Raw genomic sequence first — 19465 nt, 5'->3', positions numbered from 1 at the left:
CAAAGCCACTTATACCTAGTCTCCTCTTGAGTTCTCTTTCTGAGGACCTGGCTGTGAGGCAGTTTATGTTGCCTGGACCCTGTGAGGTCTGTTCCAGCGCCTGGTCTCCCCTGCTCTGCAGAACATGAGCTGAGAAAATGTGCTGTAGTCAGACACAACCCCACCAAGAAGAGTGGAGTCAGCCTGGAGAAGATAGGAAGCTGCTATACCTGGAGATGCTGGACACACAGACAGCAGGACTGACAAGCTGACGATCAAGGAAGTCACTAGAAATGAGGGACAGGGAGGAAGGTAGGCCTCATACTTCACAGTGAAGAGGCAGAGGCATATCCTCGGACTCACATTACTTCAGAGAAGAAAGTACATACATCTGTCAGACAGTAAGGAAAGATAGCCAAGTTGAAGCATGTTACGGTAAAATAGGATAGAAAAAGGATTTTTCGATACAATGAATTGCCTCAGATCTGACAGGGAGATGTGACTGGCATTATACCATTAATAGCATTTAAGACTAATAAGACAACTGACATAGGCTTGGCCAATTTTTCAAAAAAATACTGGAAAAAAGCCCCCCAAATCTCTCATAGTGAAGGGAATGCTGTATTCCTTTATATTTTTCCCTCTGGGCGGGCATGGAGGACATGTGTTACTTCTCTGTGGAGAATGTCAGATTTTCAGGTAGCCATGATGTGAGTGTGAATCATCTTCTGTAGATCCTAAAAAGGCAATTTTAAAGTAGTGAAACCAAGGTGATTTTGAAGGAAATGTTATAAGGAATTATAACGAACAATGATTGAAAATGGAGGTTTGGGCAGTGGAACCTGTATCTTTGAACTTACCCAGCGTGGCCTGTGGGAAAAATAAAAGAGAAGCCCTGATGAGGCATGGTCTGACTTGATCTGATACACAATTATAGAAAGGATGCATTCATATTACAATATTGTAAACAGGGAAAGAGCTGTGTATGATAGCCCATCAAAAAAGTGTGTTTGAGATCCAACACCTTGATACTAAAAGAGATAATAGTCACAGGGCACCTGGGTGGCTCAGTCAGTTAAGCGTCCGACTTCAGCTCAGGTCATGATCTTGCAGTTCACGAGTTCAAGTCCAGCACTGGGCTCTGTGCTGACAGCTCAGAGCCTGGAGCCTGCTTTGGATTCTGTGTCTGCCTCGCTCTCTGCCCTTCCCCCGCTCATGCTCGGTCTCTGTCTCTCAAAAATAAATACACGTAAAAAAAAAAAAAAGAAATATAATCAGTGCATGAAAACCACTAGTTAGAAACTTATACTGTTCTGTACATGATTTTAGAATATCAAGATAGGGGCACTTGGGTGGCTTAGTCACTTAAGTGGCCAACTCTTGATTTTGACTCAGGTCATGATCTCATGGTTTGTGAGTGTGAGCCCTGCATTGGGCTCTGTGCTGACAGCACACGGAGCCTTCTTCAGATCCTCAGTCTCCCTCTCTCTGTCCTTCTTCCACTCGTGAGCTCTCTCAAAAGTAAATAAATGTAAAAAAAAATTGAAACCATCAGAATAAATATTTTTAAATGTTCTCATGCACATTGGAAAGCCTGAAATTCCATGCATTGCTTTGATGTCTCTGAGCCTCCCCCCCCCCCCCACCAGAGCCTCGCTGGGAGTTCCCTGCTTTCCTCAGGTCTGTCCCCAACAAGTGAGAAATCTCACACTGGGTAGTTCCCTATCATCTGGCCTCACTGTCCCCCACCTGGACCTCAACCTAATAGGTTCACTTTTCTGCAGGCCAGCAAAATTACCAAGACAATTCCATCCTTCTGTAGGGACCAGGGGTCACCTCCCGCTCTTGCCACTACAGAGCCTACGTCTCATGGCCCCTGCTGGTTCATCTTGCCATGTGGGCCTTGCATGCAACTCCCATGTGGGCCTTGCATGCCGTGTAGTGCCCTCCTCCCCCAGGCTGGGAGTATTGTAAGTGACCCACTGCCATTACTGGGGACTGTGCATTTGACCATCTCATACCTTTTAGGGCCTGGGATCCCTACTTCACCAACAGGATGAATAGGAGGTGGTCAGAATAGCATGTAGGCATAAGCTTTGGTGTTTCTCCTTCCTTTCCCAAATGCATCCTGGCAGCCCTTTTAGCTCCAACCAAGGTCAAATCAGGACTTGGTCTCTTAGGAAGTTTTTGCCGTGTTATCAATGTTTTCAAGTGAGTTATAGGTTCTCCCCGTGCACTGCAAGGTCCTATGCTTTCTTTGCCTGTAAAAGATAGCTCATTAAGCTCTAATCCAATAGCCCAATAAAAAAGGAACAATAGAGACAAAACAGTTGAAGAAATCATAATGCATTTTATAATTCTTCCTGAAATCTGGTCCAAGCTGGCCTGGTTAGAAATCCATTTCTAAGAAGAAAGAACTACTTTTAAAAAGAAAAGAACTTTTATGAACCCTTGCTGTTATGCATGGCGCAGTTATATGAAGAAAATAAATCATTCTAATATGTTTACCAAAGCTTATAGTTACTCATGACAATAAGAATGGGTGTTAAGTCCATAGATTAGGGGTTGCAAACTCAACTCATGACAAGAACCAGGCAGGTAATTAAATGGCTGAAGCAGGGTGGAGGATGATCTAATTTTAAATGTTGGCAACTAATTAAAATGTATTAAAAGTCCTGCATAAGCCAAACAAAACACATCTGGGGACCACATGTCCAAGGGCAAGCCTAGAGCAACTTTTGAAATCCTGTTCATTCTTCAAGGCCTGAATTGTGGGCATGCCCTTCCAAGAATCCTATGACTGCAGGGGTGGGTCAGGCTGAGCCTGCCCTTCCTGGAGCTTTTATTGAACTGGTCATGAGAAGTACAAACGATGGCCCTTTTGTTCCCTCACTGTTGCCTCAGTGGGGCTTTTATTCCTCGTAGGATTGAAGGTCCTTGGGAACAGAGACCATGTTTTATGTTTCTCTCATCGTTTTCACACCTTTCAGTTCCTGACTCAATAATAATAATAATAATAATAATAAATATAATAATGGCAGCAGCTACCATTTATAAAGCTCTTTCCGTGAGTCTGACCCATTTCTTTTTTTAAAAATTTTTTTACATTTATTTATATTTTGAGAGATATAGAGAGACAGAGCACAAGTTAGGGAGGGGAAGAGAGAGAAGGAGACACAGAATCTGAAAGCAGGCTCCAAGCTCCCAGCTGTCAGCACAGAGCCCGACATGAGGCTCAAACTCACAAACTGTGAGATCATGACCTGAGCCGAAGTCGGATGCTTAACCAACTGAGCCACCCAGGCGCCCCGAGTCTGACCCATTTCTAATGGGTTTTACTTATATGATTTAATTTTCACAATCCTTGTGAGGGAGGTACTATTGTCATCCCATTTTACTGATTGGCCAGCCGAGGCGCAGAGAAGTGAAGTGACTGGTCAAGGTCGCCCAGCTGGTGAGATGTGGAGCCAGTTAATTTGGCCAGTCGGATTCCATAGCATGTGTGCTCAGGCACTACAGTACAACTATTAACTAGTTCAACATAGTTGTTTTCTAGCTAAGAATTTTAAACTTTTTTGCGCCACAATGTTTCGCACATAGTGCTAGTGACTCTTAAGATGGTGAGCTGAAAAACCTTTCTGTTTTATTTCCACCTCTCTTCCCTTTCTGTCTTGTGTCCGCTTTTGATTCCTAAGAAGGGATGGAATAGTGGAATTAACATACAGCAACAATACCCGTAAGATGCCAAAATAGCCACATAATTTGTTCGTATTCTTTGCTCAAAATTAAGCGGATGTCGGTGCAGCCTCACCAGTCTGGAAGTTTTGTGTGGGCACTCTGCAGCAGAATCGCCAAATAAGAGATACTGAATAGTTTTGCGAGAAGAACTTGAGAGGAAAGAGGGAAGGTCGTGGCGGTGAGGAGTTTGCCCTTTCTGCAGTTGACAGCGGTGAATAAATTACTGGTGAGATGAACTGGGAAAGGGTCTAGGGTTTTGTGACTGCAGGCATATCAATATTTGACCCCTGCTTCATTAGTGTTTCTTCTCTAGGTGGAAGAGAAACGATTCATACATCGGACTTTTTCATTGTGTACTCAGGATCATAAAACATATTTGATAAACATTTCTGAGACCAAGTTGCTCTGAGATTGTGTTATCGTTACTAACTATTCTTTGTGTAATAGCAGAACTCGTTTTGTAAGACACAAATGACCCTATTCTCCTGGTCTGAATGGAAGATGGAGATTTGCTCGTCACATCCACCTGTGTATGTTCTGGTATGTTCTAAGTTTATATTATTATTATTATCTTTTATTTAGAGAGAGAGAGATAGAGAGCAAGTGGGGAAGGGGCAGAGGGAGAGAGAAAATCCCAAGCAGGCTTCGCACTGTCAGTGCAGAGCCCGATGTGGGGCTCAAACTTACAAACCGTGAGATCATGACCTGAGTCGAAGTCAAGACTCAGAAGCTTTGCCAACGGAGGGACTCAGGGGCCCCTGTTCTGATACGTTCTAACACCACTTGAGAGTTGCTTGGCTCTCTGGCTGTTGAGAAAAGCCTTAATGGTTTGCTTTCTAGAGCCAGGATACATGCACTGTGGGAGGATGTAGAAAAGAATAAAAATGGACTCCTTCACCTTCTCAATCTCAAGTCCTCTCCTGGCCAGACTCCTGCAGACAGAGGTGGCACATGGCCTTTGGACATAGCCCTTCGATGCTGCTGTGAACATGAATCATGACGATATTTTGAGAAGTCCTTCTACTGATGCTCAGGCTGAAAGCCATGGTCACTTGACCACATAGATGCCCCTAACATGTCAACATCCTCGCCATACACCTCAGTCCTTCTGCTGCCAATCACAGCTTGTCTAATCTTAAGTCCCATCCCCTCAGGACCCTGCATTCTTTGCAATGATAATGGGTGCTAATGGAATAATTTGAGAGACTAATCTCTGATAATGTTACTCTTCTCAAGTAAAAGTCTATTTTAGTCTAGTTAAAATGCAGAGCACCTTTAGAAGGTCTTTATGGAGTGACAGGAAAATTGGAAATTTCTGACAGACCAATCAAGAGGAGATATTTTGGTGAGTGAAGCCTTTTATAACTCCACAACTTATGCCAGCTAAGGAGACGGCAGTTGCCTAAAACTCATAGATGTGCAGTAACTCATGTAGCAGTGATCTGGCCGTGGTCACACACACACGCATACACACACACACACTCCCTGTCACCTCTTCAGGATATATGAATATTAACTCATGGTGCTACGCTGAAAGCCTAGCAACCAAAAGGTAGAAGTTTGCATAGTCTAACAAAAAATGCATAGAAAATTTTATCCGATATAATTTGACATTTAAAAGTGTATAGAACAATTTGATGATGCTCAAAATTTTTCAACACCTGAAATATTTCATTATTGAGGAACATTTAAGTATATTTTGTTATGCCTGTCAACGAATGTTGTACTGTGCAATTATTTAAATAGTCAGAAAGCAAGGTGAGCGAAAAAATTCAAAAAGTACACACACACACACACAGAAATACACACCTATATATTTGTGAGACCATACATATTCCAGTGTAAGACAGGAAGTCTATAGAACAATATCTGAGCAATGTGTGTGTGTGTGTGTGTGTGTGTGTGTGTGTGTGTCTGAGGATGCCTCTAATGTTAAGCTTTATCTTTCTTTGCATTTTGGACAATTCACGTGTATCATTTGAAAAGTAATTAATAGACGAATGCAATGGTGATGAAAGGAATAAGTCTCTGTGTGTCACGACAGCATCAGCTCTTGATTTGTTACCAGATAAAGAGGCAGACAGCCTCCAGTCCTGTTTTTCCTCATCCACAAGATGTACTGGCAAGCAAGGCCCAGTGTTTCTATATCCTGATGGGAGAAGGCAAAGGGTAATTAGTGCCTCCCGAAGCAGGAAAGGCGGGTGGGTGCTGGGCTTCAGGTCGGGCATGCAAAGCCTTTCTCAGCAGAAGTGAGGGTGCCGGAGGCTATCTTGGTGGCCGTCCTGGCCTGGAAGCCAGTGTGCTTTGCTCTGTCTGTTCCCCCAACACACTGCCTATCCTAACCCCACTTTTAGCAATTTCCTCTTGCTTGATTTCACAGCACCAGTGAGTTAGCTGCACTGAGTGTTCTGCAGGTTGACTGTGTGAGCACTTTTTGATGAGAACCACCTCCAAGTGACTGCTTTTGGTTAGGATCTTTGGTGTTGGGACAACTGCAGACTCTGGCTTCTGGGACCACCCGAAGACCCTAAGGTCTTCTAAGCTCCTAAGACCCTAAGCTCCTCTAAGTCTGAGGAGCTGTTCTAGTGTCCTTCAGCCTCCCTGCCAAGCCTTGTTATGAGGGGCAAATAAATAACAGAGATTGTTTTTACATTACAGTAAAAATGACAGAATTCTGCTTCTGTCCCCAGTGGAGCAATGGAGACTGCATTTGCCCATCCACGTTAAATAACCAAATCTAGAAAAATAATTCAAACAATGGGTTGCAGAAACAGGACACCAGGCAGCACAGGATACTGATCCACAATAGAGGAGAAACAAACAAGGTAAGTATCTATGATTGTCCTACCTTCCTTCCTAGATAGAGTTTCCATGCCATAGCACAGGGAGGGGGAAGATAGATAGAGTCCAGAAGTCTCCCTGAGTTAGGAGAGATAGACTTCAAAATTTTGTTAAGCCCAGGTGGCTGAAATTTGCAGGGAAGAATATTGGAGAAGAGACAGCTGCTCCCCACATGAGAGGGGCACTGAGAGCGAGCTCTGGAGATCTCAAGGCTCCCAGCTCACCCTGAGTCCTCAGCTGATAGTGATCAGTGCATGCATCTGAGGAGACTATTTGAGGACAGGGAAATAACTACTGGAAAGGGAAGATTGAACAACTCACAAAGCTTGCACAGGGCGAGGAAGGCCTCGTGTTTTTCTAGATAGCTTATAGAAACCCTATATTGTGTGGACATCAGAGTCGGTTCTAGACTAAAAGCTGTTGTGGTTTCACCCAACAAAGCTTGAAGTAGAACCTTGAAAGGCTTAAACTGTTTATTAGTAACTTAGCCGCACCTTGGGATAAAACTCAAGAATATTTAAAGGTATGGAAAAATACCCAACACTCAATAAGATGAAATTTGCAAAGTTTGGCCTCTCATCTAAAATTACTTGTCAGGCAAAGAAACAAGGAAAGGCAGCCTGTAATGAGGAGAAAAATTAACAGAAAGAGAGAAAGATGACACAGTATAAAAATAGGCACAGAGATTAAGATTTATTATAAATAGACTCCATATATTCAAGAAGGTGGAGGAAAGAATGACCATAGGAAAGAAATATATGGAAGATATGAAAAAGGGGCTACTCAAACTTTTAGATAAATACAAAGTCTGAGATGAAAAGTACACTAGATGAAACTAATAGTAGATTAACTGCAGATCACACATTGTTGAGGAAAAGATAAGTGGATATGAGGACATGAAAGAAGAAAAGAAACCATCTAAACTTAAAAATAAACAAAAGATGGGGCACCTGGGTGGCTTAGTCGGTTAAGTGTCTGACTTCAGCTCAGGTCATGATCTCACAGTTTGTGAGTTCGAGCCCTGCATCCAGCTCTGTGCTGACAGCTCAGGGCCTGGAGCCTGCTTCAGATTCTGTGTGTCCCTCTCTTTCTGCCCCTTCCCTGCTCATGCTCTGTCTCTCTCAAAAATAAAATAAGCATTCAAAAAAACTTAAAAAATAAAAGGTGAACCATATCAGCTCTGGAATGACTTCAGGTGTTTTAAGGTAAATGTAACAGAGAATTCCCCAAACAGAGGGGGTTAGTACAGGAAAACTATTTGAAAAATAATGACTCTAAAGAATGAGAAGACAAGCCACAGACTAGGAGAAAACATCTCTAAAAGACACAAATGATAAAGGACTGTTATTCAAAATACACAAAGAACTCATAGAACTCAACTCTAAGAAACTGAGCAACCGGATTTAAAAATGGGCAAAGGAGATGAACAGACACCTCCCCCAAGAAGATATACAGATGGGAAGTAAGCATATGAAAAGACATTCAACATGCACACCAACCAATGGTTAGAACCCCCCAAAATGGCAACAACAAATGCTGATGAGGATGTGGAATAATGCAAATTCTCATTCACTTCTGGTGGGAATGAAAAAAATGGTGCAATCACTTTAGAAGACAGTTTGGCAGTTTCTTACAAAACTGAACATATTCTTACCATACAATCCAGCAACTGCACTCCCTGATGTTTATCCAGATGAACGAAAACTTATTTCCACACAAAACCCTGCACAGAGATGATTATAGAAGCTTTATTTACAATTTCCCCAAACTGGAAAATAGATGAATTGATAAATAAACTGTGGTACCTCCAGGCAATGGAATATTATTCAGCTAAAAAGAAATGACCTATCAAGCCAGACATGGGAAAAAAAACTAAATGTGTATTTCTAAGTGAAAGAAGTCACTCTGAAAGGCTACATACTATATGATTCCAGTTATATGGTATTCTAGAAAAGGCAAAACTGTGGAGACAGTAAAAAGATGAGTGGTCATCAGTGGTTCCATCCTAGGAAGGAATAAACTAGCATAACAAAGGGGATTTTTAGGGCAGTGAAACTATTTTGAGTGATACTACAGTGAAGATTAAACTCTGACAGTAAGCTTTGAATGATAACCATGTGTCAGTGTGGATTCACTGATTGCAACAAATGTAGCAATCTGGTGTGGCAAGTCCATAGTGGGGGAATGAACAGGAGGCTATGTGGGATGTTTCTTCATTTGCTTCTCAATTTTGCCGTGAACCTAAAACTTCTCCCCAAAATAAAGTTTATTAGTTAAAAAACAGTGGCCAGAATTTTTCTAAAGTTGATAAAGGTAATAAACTCAGAGGTCCAAAAATTTCAGCAGGTTGTTACTATGGATAAAACCAAAAATGAAACTGCACCATAAAATTTCTATTCAAATTGTTTATAACCAGTCACAAGGAGAAAATCTTAAAAACACTTAAGAAAAGATACATTGTGTACAGAGCACAAGGGTAAGAACAAGAGCCAATTTTTTCATAACAGAAGCCAGAAAAAAATACAGCAACCTTTTTGAGATATTTAAACAAACAAAAACATGTCAACCTAGAATTCTATGTCCAGTGAAAGTATCTTTCAAAAGGAAGAAGAAACAGAGCCTCCTTCAGACATACAAAAGCTGAATGTGTTAATTACTGTTAGACTTTTACTCTAAAAATGGTAAAGGTAATCCTTTGGACAGAAGAAAAATGTTACCAGATACAAATCCCAGTTTACATAAAGGAAGGACTAGCACTGGAAATGATACAATGATATAAAAGCTGTGTTTTTGTTTCATTTTACAAATCTCTTTACAATATAGTGCAGTGTTTAAAATTAACAAGGCTGAGGGGTGCCTGGATGGTTCAGTGGGTTGGGCGTCTGACTTCTGCTCAGGTCATGATCTTGTGGTCATGATCTTGTGGTTCATGGGTTCGAGCCCCTCATCAGGCTGACAGCTGGGACCCTGGAGCCTGCTTCGGATTCTGTGGCTCCCTCTCTCTCTGCCCCTCCCCCGCTCACACTCAGTTTCTCTCTCCCAGAAATAAACATTAAAAAAATAAAATTAACAGGGCTGAATTTTGGAATTTATAATGTATGCAGAAGTACATAGAAGCGTGTTTGTTCTCTTGACTATAAGAGAGCAGAGGCTGGGAGACGAGTCATTGCTCAAGAGGAATGTAAGTGAATCATGGTAAGGTCCTTTTATTGAAAGTAGACTACGGTAAGTTAAAGAGATACAGTAAAATCTCCAAGGCATCCACTAAAAAAACAAAACAAACCAATAAACAAAAACAAGTCCATAAGGTATAGCTGTTAGATCAATAAAGGAGATAAAATGGGATAATAAAAATATTTTATCCAAAGAAGACTGAACAGGAGAGAAAATGGAACAAAAAGTAAGTGGGGCACATAAAAAATAATAAGCAAGATAGTCGTGTTAACCACAATCCTATCAATAGCTATGTAATATGCATATGGCTGGACAGTCCAATTAAAGGGCATAGAGCCATATATTAAATTTAAAAAGCAAGTCTTTAAAATTAAAATTAAAAGTTAAAATGCAGTCTGCCTACAAGACACACATTTTAAGTGTAAAGGCACAAATAGGCTAAAAGTAAAAGGATAAGATAATATGTGACATACTAACATTAAGCAACAGAAAGCCAGATTGGCTTAGATTTGGCCAGGATATGTTACACTGAACACCAAATGCATGAACTGTAGAAAAAAGTGATTAAATAGAACTTCACTGAAACTAAAACATTGTTCTTTATAGGACACTTTTACAGAAATAAAAAGACAAGTCGTTGGGAAAAATGTTTTTAAAATAGGTATTTGACCAAGGGCTTACATTTAGGCTATGTAGAGAACACTTACAATTCAAAATTAATATGACAAAAACCTAATTTAAAAATCGCTAAAAGATTTGACTACTTTACTGAAGAAGATATATGGATATCATATTAATACTTTATAGGTTGCTCAATATTCAGAGTTCTTTATGGAAATGTAAATTAAAACCCCAAAGAGTTGTTCATATAAAGCTTCTAGAATCCCTAATATTAAAACACTATTTTAAGAGTGGGTAATGACCCGAAAGAACTGAAATTCTCATACACCCAGATGGGGATGTAAATGGTGAACCATTTCGGAAAAAAAAGTTTGCCAATTTCTTGAAAAGCAAAAAGCATACCTACTAGATGACACAGATATTCTACTCCTAAGCATTTATCCAAGAGAAATGAAAACATTTGACTGCATGAAGATTTGCATAAATGTTCATAGGAACTGTAATTTTTTTAAATTTAAGTTTATTTATTTATTTTGGGGAGAGGGACAGAGAGAGAGAGAGAGAGAGAGAGAGAGAGAGAGAGCGGGGAAGGGGCAGAGAGACAGGGAGAGAGAGAATCCCAAGCAGGCTCTGTACCAACAGCATGCTGCCTGATGCAAGGCTCAAACCCATTAACCATGAGTTTGTGACCTGAGCCGAAACCAAGAGTTGGACGCTTAACTGACTGAGTCACCCAGGCACCCTGCAGCTTTAATTTTTAATAGCTAAAAACTGGAAACAACCCATATACCCATCAGGAGGTAAATGGATAAATGTCTTGTGGTATATCCATATGATGGAAAAATAATCAATGATTTAAAAAGAGTGAACTTTTATTTTTTTCAACAGTTAAAAAATGTTTATTAATTTTGAGAGAGAGAGAGGGAGAGCATACGACTGAGTGGGGGTGGGGGGTAGCTCAGAGAGAGAGGAAGAGAGAATCTTGAGCACGCTCCACACTGTCAGTGCAGAGCCTGACTCTGGGCTCAGTCTCACGAACGCAGAGATCATGCCCTGAGCTGAAATCAAGAGTTAGTTGCTTAAATGACTGAGCCACCCAGGCACCCCCAAAACAGTGAACTTTTAAAATACACAACATTATAAATGAGTCTCTAAATAATTATGTTGTGTGAAAGAAGCTAAGTGCCTACCTACAAAAATGATTACGTATCATATGATTCCACTTATATATAATTTTAGAGAATGAAAATTAGTCCATGTGATGTAAAGCAGATCATTGGTTGCCTGGGGTGGGGTTGGGGGGAGTCGTGGAAGGGCAGTAAAGATTGATAGAAAAGGGGCTCAAAGAAACCGTGGGTATGATAGACAATGTTCATCCTAAGGGTGGTGATGATCTCACGAGTGTATACATATGTCAAAACTAATCAAATTATGGTCTTTAAATATATGCAGTGTTTTATGTGTCCATTATACCTCAATAAAGCTGTAAAGTTTTGAAGATGCCAGATGAGACATTGGTAGAGCAGGGATGGCCTCACAAAATATGGCTACCTGAATCCAAAGTATAACTCTGTGCAAGCTGATCAGCGTCTGCACCGGAGGTTGGGACTTCCAGGTTTAACAGCAAAGGGAATGTTCAGGGAGAGAACTTCCTTATAAGGAGAACTCAGGGTTTGGCTTTGTGGAGCAGTCTGTTGTATCATGGAGTTCAATACACTCTATGCTGCATTGCTTTACAGTACAGACCCGTAGAAAGGAGAAAGGTGGGTTATTTGTAGATGAAATATCAAGGGAGCACAATATAGCAACCAGGCACTGGCTTTGATAGTCATGACCTTAGATCTTAAACATAGGTAATGAAAACATGTGGAAGGTGATCTGGTACTGAAAGTTATGAAGAAATGGTTTTCTAAAGCCACGTATGAAAATTAGCCTCGCCTTTAAATATCCGGGTATGTCCAAATGCCGTTACAATACACTGGTTGCCATTAGAATGGAGTAAAGCACAAATACTCTTCTGTCTGGAATAGATGGATTTCATCTAAAAGTATCAGCAAAAATTTATTTTTACATGTCAATAGAATTATATTTGTATTGCGTTGTAAGAAATATTATTTTTTAATTTTATTTTATTAGAAATGCTTATTTATTTTTGAAAGAGCACGCACACAAGCAGGGGAGGGGCAGAGTGAGAGAGAGAGACACACACAGAATCTGAAGCAGGCTCCAGGCTCTGAGCTGGCAGCTCCATGCGGGGCTGGAACCGACGAACTGTGAGATCATGACCTGAGCTGAAGATGGATGCTTAACCAACTGAGCCACCCAGGCACCCCTGTAAGAAATATTATTATGTTCCTGTTACAGACCATGAAGAAAATGTTGAGGAAAGGTGAATCTTTATGGCTTATTTGACTTTATTAGTAGAACCGGACTCAAGAAGAGACCACCTGAACCCAGTAATTTAGATTTCATATTCTTTTTATTGTAATATTGTCCATGTTGTTTCCTTAGAGTCCTACATTAACCCCTCCCCAAGAGGATGGGTTAAAGGAACTCCAAGAATTTGGTGGAAAAAAATCGAAGTGACAAATACATATCACTACAAAAATTATTGTAGTTATGTTGCTCTTAAATAAGATTAGAAGTTAGTGAAGTAAAACATTAGCAAATGTGGAATAGTCTCCCTGTCAGAAATCCTTAGAGCCCCTAAACATACTATGTAAATATGGAATATATTATGGCTTAATGCGCTCTCTGACTGTATAACAATTGTAGTATTTTAGTCATCAGAAAAGAAAAAAAAACCTAACTATACAAACCTTAAATATTGTGGACATATTTTACCCTTGTATCATATGTACCATCATGCCAAGGGCTGTGACTTTATGGTAGCTGAAAACAGATACTTCTCTACAAAATGTAATTTTATGTTGATTTTATTAATTTTGATATATAATGAAATTTTTTTTTAATGGATAAAAAACAGGTTGGAGTTGTGTGAGTCAGACTCCCATTAAGTGTAATTCCTTTTTTTATTCTGGCAAATTCTCTCTTACATTTTACAGCATAGACCCCAAATCCAGAAATTACTAATTAGTGATCTTTATCTTTTATGCACATCTATCTCTACAGTGATGAGATCCATACGGTGGGTGCACAAAAAATGCAGTCACTCATTATTGTACAGATTTTGCCCAACATAAAAGTAAATTATATTGAACTCACTAAAATTTTATCAAGGGATTTGTAAGAAGATCTGCTAATTTGGTTATAGAAGATCCTTAACATGGGGGAGACTGGCTGGCTCAGTCAGGAAAGCATGAGACTCTTGATGTTGGGTTGTGAGTGCAGGCCCCATGTTGGGCCTAGAGCTTACTTGGAAAAAAATGCTTAAAATTCTTTAGTAATTGTGAAAATATGTAAAAGAGAATGATGATTTCATGGGAAGGAAAGCCAAAACCATAACAAAATTCCATTTTAAGGTACAAAATGTAACGTGTTCCATGGGATAACAAACTACCTGACCGTCATGATCTGAGTCCAATGTGGTCTAATAATGAATATACTGGATACAGTAAAAATAGGCTTGCTTTGACACCACAAATTGTATTTGGCGTCCTAATCATTTATCACCTCTCTGTATATCTTCAGAAATAATGGCTAATTGAACAATCTATTCACACAGAATATTGCAGAAGATTTTAATGAGGCAGAAAATGTCAACATTTCAATGGGTGATAGGTTTTGTTCAGAGCAGCTGGAAGTTATGAATTGCCAATTAGGAAAACTTTGGTAATCTGGGTAATCTTTGTTGCCTGTCCAGGATTTATCTGAGTTTGGGAGCCATAAATTTGGGAATAAAATAATGACCTGGGGGATTATTCTCTTATGTTGTGAAATATATTCATATAAAATTTCCAATTTCATGTCATGCAGATTGAACCGCATAAAACAGCATTTAAAAGGTGAATCTTTATAAAATTAATTAGTAAAACGTAACTATTTTGGTTTATTGACTTTTTCTGTTCTCTGCAGAACATAAAGGGAAGAAGAGAATTAAAATGAACGTTTTCCAGTTGATTTGATCAGTGTAGACAGCTTAAGTAATTAATCCGGGTATCAAAACAGATCATTTTCCACAAAAGAATTGTATGATTTGTATGACAAGCAGACTGTGCAATTGTGAAATAATTCCTTACGTTTGTGTTGTCTGAACCTAATTTTACCAATTAACCTACTTTCACAACTGATTTTGCAGAACCTACATGGGAAGAAAGTACTCCTTGCTGAACTCACCCGCAAAAGAACATATGTGTAAAGAATTTCTCTATGTGAATAAATAATTTTGATAAAACACATCATTAAATGAAGAATGAGGGCATCTGGAATCTTTCATGTACCTTTTGCTTCTGTGATGGATATTTAGGGGAACATTTCTCAACGTTGCAGTTAGAACTTCGCATCTTTGATTCTTTTGGATTTGGAAGGTGTCTTCTTTGATTTCTATAGAATGGTCTGGTTTTCATTTACCAGAAGGTACAGATAGAAGAAAGAGAAGACTATTTGGTGAAAAACTACATGATTCGTAATATTTAGAAGACAATTTATTCTGATCAGCTGAATAACCCTAATCAAAATGTGTGAACTCTGACATTATTTTGTTCTCCACTTGGAAATGATTTCTGTCCTTGGACCTTGATCCACATGTTGCAAAAGAATATTTTAAAAAGAGAATAATTACCCACCATGCTTTGTCACAGTGTCCATTTTTCCCACCAAGGGAATGGCCACTGCCACCTGAGAACAGAAAAGCTCTCTTATTTACTAACGACGTCCTTAGTTTTCCTTTGTGTCATTTTCCCCCTTATGTATGTGTTTTTTACACTTCTTTGCCATCCTGCTGTGAGGAAGAATAGTAATCACATCTAATTAGAAAAAATTAAAATGCTATGACTCACAGAAATAATGAAAGTTGATTATTTTTTATACAAGGCATAAATCCCAGACCCACATTTTACCCTTGAAATTAGCTTACAAGCTGATCAACAGCGTGGTAACGGTATTGTGAATGTTTATCGCGGTGCTCTTTTTTCTACATGCACCACACTTCATGCTGTCAACCGTGTCATGAAAGACTCATCTTCTCTTATGCAGAAAAAGAGAGGCCAGTTTGAATTTATTTTTATTTTTAATTAAAAAAATTATTTTGGTTAAGTTTATTTATTTTTGAGAGACAGAAAGAGTGCAAGCAGGGGAGAGGCAGAGAGAGAGGGAGACAGAGAATCCCAAGCAGGCTCCACACTGTCAGCACAGAGCCCAAAATGGGGTTGAACTCACCAACCATGAGATCATTACCGGAGCCACAGTCAGGATCCAGACACTTAACCAACTGAGCCACCCAGGCACCCCAAAATTTTTTGAAACCTTATTTTATAATGTTTTGAATTTCTTTCTTTTAGTATGTTAAGTCATAGCAACAAATGATAACGGGGTAATATCTGTGATTAAAAAAGAACTAACTGGGGCCCCTGGGTGGCTCAGTTGGTTGAGCATCCAACTTGGGCTCAGGTCATGATCTCATGGCTTGTGAGTTTGAGCCTCATGTCGGGCTCTGTGCTGACAGCTCAAGCCTGGAGCCTGCTTCAGATTCTGTGTCTCCCTCTCTCTCTGCCTCACCCCCACTCGCATTCTGTCTCTGTCTCTCTCAAAAATAAACATTAAAAAAAAAGAACTAACTAACAAATGTCTTTGGTTTTCCCTTTTAACAAGCTCCAGAAGTCTGTAGAACATTGTTTCCAATTTTGTTCAGATTTTTCCAGGTAAAGAGAAATAAAATGCAGTGTAGAGATCATTGCTTCCTTTTAAATGATGGCTATTTTTTTCCCCTTCCTGTTGGACTCAGTGTGAATGTTCTTTCTAGTTGTAGTCCAGTTCACAAAGATCCCTCCTGCACACAGGCATTGTCGTCTAACATATGCAGGGTGACAGTGGAGCAGAGGGAGACATTATACACAAATAGATTTGTGCCATAAACACATATGGGCATAAGGGATTGTCTAGATGGAAAGAGAAAAAAGAAGCCAACATAAAAACTTCAAAGGGATTGAACTGCAATTCTAGCATGCAAGAAATTCTCATTTGTCTATCTACCTATCTGACATAAGATTGTAGCTTTCTGAAATATAATGCGTTAAAATGTTTTTTTAAGACCAATGATAAGATAATTCTGATAACACATCGGCATCGTGTGAACATGGGCCTATTCATCTGAGTCCGATACCCTCTTGGGGGGATAAGCCGCTTTTTTACTCCACAGGTGGGTGTATGTGAGCTGCAGCCATATTATATGTAGCTAAGTCAGCGGTGACTATAAGAATTGGACAGCGTTAGACACTGTGAGGTGTATTTATGTGGTGGAACAATTTTCCTGTGATGTCTTCTCAGTGTGCAGTGAAGAAAAAAAAAGTTCCTGGAACTTCTATTAACAACTTTGCTGATGAAAATAAGATTGGAATCATGGCGGCGGGGGTGGGGGGGTGGGTGGAGAATATACAAATGTACAAAGTTACCTTTAGAGAAAGAACATCAGTGAATATTATTCCATGCTGAATGAAGAGAAGGAAAATATAGTGCCTTCTAGAAATTGAGAGTGGCTGTTTTTAAAAAGAGCAATTCTTTCATTGTGATATTTGTATGCTTATCTCTTCATTGTCTGCTTCTTTTGCATGAAGGGGTGTTGTTGGAAATAAATGCGTATCATAAACCTAAAGTGGCATTTCAAAATGGGTTCTGTGAAGGTTATTGTATAGGAATAATATATTATTGTTCTATGTTGGGAAGAAAATGAATACATTTTTGTTCTCAAATGCTATCTCATATAAAAGTGGAGTCAGAGTTCAGGTTGTTCCTACAGCATGTGTTTATCTTCTTGAAACTGTCTCAGTGTCCTTCTTTTTAAGTGTACGTCGTGGTCAGCCTTTCTCATCATATCCTTTTGCAAACATCCCCGGTGCCCTCGAACCCCTCTTGCTTTATCAGACTCATTTGGCAAAACTACAATGCAGGCAAAATCCAGCCCCCAGATCCACTCTGCACCTGTGTAAAGGAATGTGGCTAGAGAAAACACAGAACAAAACACAAAAACAGAACTCTGCCACCCTCTCAGTGTGTGCAAACCTCATATGCCCCTGCCCGCCAGGATCCAGCACTTTGCCCACTCTCCTTCTTCATCTTGCACTTTCTTCTAGCTCCTTACCCTCTAAGTTCAACCCCCTTCCCAGATGTCCTTGCTTCCCATTTTCCTGAGAAAGTTGAAATGGGAAGAGAGATCCCACAGCCCCCCAGCACCACATGCTGTCTTCTCATGTTTCATAACATGAACTCTCTGAGTTGTGCACAAAAGCTGTCCCATCTCATGTACTCTAGAATGCTGTACCAATAATTCTTCTCCTACATCATAAATGCCCCACCCCCGGTGGGATTATCCCTTGAAGAACACACTAATCCTATAACTTTTCCAATCTTAAAAAAATCTATTCCTTTCTCCCCCACCAATTACCCCATTACACCCATTACACCCCATTTCTTTGCTCCCCTTTACAGCAAAATTCCTTGAACAAGGCTGTGTATACATATGGTCTCCAATTCTGTTCCTCCTCTTCTCCTTGCAGTCCGTCTGTTCAGATTCTTTCATACCACTCTGTAAAAACTGCTTTGGGAAGGGACCACCAGGGACCAGCTCACTGAAGAGCCCAGTAATGAATTCTCAATCCACTTGATTTGACCTATCAGCGGCATTTGATATAATTCATCATTCTTTGATACACTGTTTTTTACTTCCACAGTAACACACAGTGTCAATTTTGCTCCTACAATTCTCTTCTTGGTAGTCTGCTGCTTGTAATATGGATTTCCTTTGCTATTTTAGAAAACTAAAGAAACAACAAACAAAAATAACCTCTGCAAGCTTATGGCAAGTTACAGTCAGGGGCCAGGAGTAAGAGCCCCCTAAACCTTTCTGACAGCAAGCATGTGTTTGCTACAACATTTTCCATCTGCTGGGCACCCTTGCCTACTTTGAGCTCTAATCCTTAATTCACACTGTCTGCAGGAAGGCCGATATGGCCGAGAGAAAGAAGTGTTACATATACACCACATAGTATAAGATTTGGGTACTGTGGTGATTTCAGCACACTTGCGTCCTCTCCTAAGTGTTAGTAGACCCCATGTTTTTCTCCTTGCTTTTCATTATATATATATATGTGTGTGTGTGTGTGTGTGTGTATATATATATACACACATATATACATATATACACATATATATAATGAAATAATATATATATAACTTGTGTTAATATATTATTACAATATTATAGAAATTACATTATTTAAATATTATTAATTAGTATTAACTTATATATTAATTATATTAATACAAATTATATTTGTATTTACATATATATGTTATGTATTATATATTTACATGTGTATGTATATTATATGTATATGTTATATATATACAAATTACGTTTGTATTTAAATGTATATATTTATATTATATATATACGTATATATATGTGTATATATACGTATATATATTAAGGTTTATTTACTTTGAGAGATAGAGACAGAGAGAGTGTGCTGGGAATGGCAGAGAGAGAGAAAGAATTCCAAGCAGGATCCACACTGCCAGCAGGGAGCCCAACATGGGGCTCAATCTCGAGGTACTGAGAGATCATGACCTGAGCCAAAGTCAGATGCTTGACTGAGCCACCCAAGCTCCCCTCCTTACAGGCTTTTGTAAAAATCTCAGTTGATGACAGCTCAGACTTTTTAGTTGCTCATGCTCAAAACTTAGAGTCACTGTTCTCTCTTGGCTTTTTCTTATAACTCACATCCCATCAGCACCACCGTGTTACCATCTAGATCTAGGCCACCAGCATTTCCCACCTGAATTACTCCGACAGTCCATGGCCTGGCATCCTTGAGTTGACACCACCCTGCCCCTGCTCCCAGTAGTCTATTTTCAAAATAGTTACTAGAGTTATTTTTAAGAAAGGTTATGCCACACCTCTGCTCTTAGACCTGCAGTGGTGACCTGTTTTATTGAG

The 19465-nt window shown here is 39.6% G+C and overlaps 1 non-coding gene across 16 annotated transcripts in view; it reads left to right on the top strand.

The window, feature by feature from the left end:
* The window catches only part of LOC101080505, a 64518-nt gene extending 49202 nt beyond the window's left edge, over window positions 1-15316 (top strand). For 6 of the 16 annotated variants that reach the window (XR_006598104.1, XR_006598125.1, XR_006598127.1 and 3 more), the window contains 3 exons: window positions 3770-4257; window positions 6408-6542; window positions 14612-15316. This is a non-coding gene — a transcript (uncharacterized LOC101080505). Of the gene's footprint in view, window positions 1-3769; window positions 4258-5703; window positions 5887-6375; window positions 6543-14611 lie in introns of all 16 variants that reach the window. The other 10 variants (XR_006598126.1, XR_006598133.1, XR_006598116.1 and 7 more) reach the window with 10 other exon arrangements.
* The last annotated feature ends 4149 nt before the right edge of the window (window positions 15317-19465 follow it).

The sequence above is a fragment of the Felis catus genome, chromosome A1 (assembly GCF_018350175.1).
Source record: "Felis catus isolate Fca126 chromosome A1, F.catus_Fca126_mat1.0, whole genome shotgun sequence".
NCBI classification, from domain to species: domain Eukaryota; kingdom Metazoa; phylum Chordata; class Mammalia; order Carnivora; family Felidae; genus Felis; species Felis catus.
Note: the sequence above shows the minus strand (reverse complement) of the source record. Positions and strands in the feature narration are given on the sequence as shown.